We start from the raw sequence: 2,582 nt of genomic DNA on the forward strand, positions 1-2,582 counted from the left end.
TATTTATTTATTTATTTATTATATGTAAGTACACTGTAGCTGTCCTCAGACACTCCAGAAGAGGGAGTCAGATCTCGTTAAGGATGGTTGTGAGCCACCATGTGGTTGCTGGGATTTGAACTCCTGACCTTCAGAAGAGCAGTCGGGTGCTCTTACCCACTGAGCCATCTCACCAGCCCCTCTGTCTGCTTTCTTATACATGCTAGTGCTACCAGTCCAGGGCTGGCCCCTCCAACATCAATCAATAATTAAGAAAATGCCCCACAGGCCAATCTGATGGAGGCATCTTCTCAACTGCAGCTCCTTCTTCCCACATGGACGTTCCTCCATGTGTCAAGTTGACAAACCACGAGCCAGCACTCTGGGCAAGCCTGCCATCCTGAGTTTGACCCCAGAATCCATGAAGTTGTCCTCTGTCTTCAACTTGAAGTGCTGTGATGGTTGATATATGCTTGGCCCAGGGAGTGGCACTATTAGAATTTGTGGCCCCGTGAGAGTAGGTGTGGCCTTGTTGGAGTAGGTGTGTCACTCTGGGTGTGAACTCATCCTAGCTGCCTGGAAGCCATTATTCAGCTAGCAGCCTTCAGATGAAGATGTAGAACTCTCAGCTCCTCCTGCACCATGCCTGTCTGGATGCTGCCCTGCTCCCACCCTTATGATAATGGACTGAAGCTCTGAATCTGTAAGCCAGCCCTAATTAAATGTTGCCCTTATAAGAGTTGCCTTGGTCATGGTGTCTGTTCACAGCAGTAAACCCTAATGTGGAGAGCTTTGGGGGCTGCTTCTAGGAACTTGGTAGGAATTTGACATTGGGCCAGGACAAGGAAGTAAGCCCAGGCAGGAACCTGATTTGGGGCTAGAACAAAGAAATAGGCTTCAGACAAGATTTCGACTTTGGGCTAGGACTGGAAGTAGCCTCAGATATCTTGATCATCCTGATAAGCCCTTAGAAACTGTGATCACCCGGGCTTTGTTTATTGCCTTGCTAGTTCCTTGACTATTTGTGTTTATTGTCTTGCTTGTTCCTTAACCTAGAGCTGACCTTATTATTTTGCATGTAATTAAAATGGTATAAAAGTAAGCCTGCCTCAGCCTCAGAACTGGCTGGGGATCATGCTGCAGGGTTGTCTAATTGTCTTCTTTTTTTTTTTTTTTTTCTTTTTGATCCTCACTCCTGCTCTGGAGAACCTATTGACTGACCAAGCTGACTTGGTCACCCTTACGAAGACACATACCCAATACCCACATATACACTTATAGCAGTGAGTTTTGCTATACCTCTTTAGCTCCCCACAGATCACAGGCAAGTACCACTCAGGAGGTATCTTGGAATCCTCAAGTGAAAGACACACAACATATAGCTTTAAAAAAAAAAACCACCTTGACTACCTCAAACGCTGGGCACTCCTAAATCTTCCCCTGCCACCCCAGGCCCAATCAAAAGGTGGCCAGTGTCTAACCACCCGAATTCTCCCATGGCTTGTTGACTCTCTCTCCTGCAGCTCTCCTCTCCCATCTCCCACCACATCCTGATGATCCTGAATCTCCTTTACCCGGCCCTCGAAACTCTAAGGGTCTCACCGCCCCATCTCAGCCATTGGCTGTTGGCATCTTTATTGATCAATCAAAAGCCAACTGGGGAAAAGGACCTTTAGCATCTGGACACACAGATTCCAACTGAGTCAAGGCATTAGAACCAATCTCCAAAGCAGGGCGTGGTGGCGCACGCCTTTAATCCCAGCACCTCTCCCAGGCAGAGGCAGGCGGATTTCTGAGTTCAAGGCCAGTTTGGTCTACAGAGTGAGTTCCAGGATAGCCAGAGATATACAGAGAAACCCTGTCTCAGAAAAAAACAAAAAACAAAAAACAAAAAAAGAGATTTGTTATTGTTATTAAAGTCTTTAACTCAGTCTTGGGGGTAGAGATCTGAGCTACAAAATTAATATTCAGTAAGTAGAAAATTCTTGCCAGTGTTAGCTCCAGTGTTAGCTCACGGTTGCTGGGATTGTTTGAGCTAAACCTGGTTGGTGTCAGTGGGGTGTTTCAGTACTCCCAGGGCTGGTGCCTCTGCCTCTTTTTGAAACGCAGCAGGGACATCTCAGCTAATGTAAAAGCCAGCAGAAGCATGGCTTGCTGAAGACAGATGTGTAAATGAGGTGCGTGGTACTCCTGTGTGGATCATAGTAAAGTAATTTCTTATAAGTTCCAAGAGCTAAGCAGCATCTTAGTATGTCAGTAAGTCCTAGCACTTTGGGGGTTGAAAAACGAAGCCTGTCAGATTATACCATTTGTCTAATGTCAAGTAACTAATGGTTGAGAGTAAAATCCTTGTAGACCCACTTGTGCCTCCATCCTCAATACTGAGAAGATTTACTCTAAGCAAAAAAGATCCCAGGGCTAGTGTGATAGTTCCATGGGTAAAAAGCTTAACTTCTAAGCACGAGTTAGCTACTCGGGAGCCACATGGAAGAGAAACAAGCTGGGCAGTGGTGGCACACGCCTTTAATCCCAGCACTTGGGAGGCAGAGGCAGGCGGATTTCTGAGTTTGAGGCCAGCCTGGTCTACAGAGTGAGTTCCAGGA

Source organism: Mus caroli, chromosome 10 (genome assembly GCF_900094665.2).
Source record: "Mus caroli chromosome 10, CAROLI_EIJ_v1.1, whole genome shotgun sequence".
Taxonomy (NCBI): domain Eukaryota; kingdom Metazoa; phylum Chordata; class Mammalia; order Rodentia; family Muridae; genus Mus; species Mus caroli.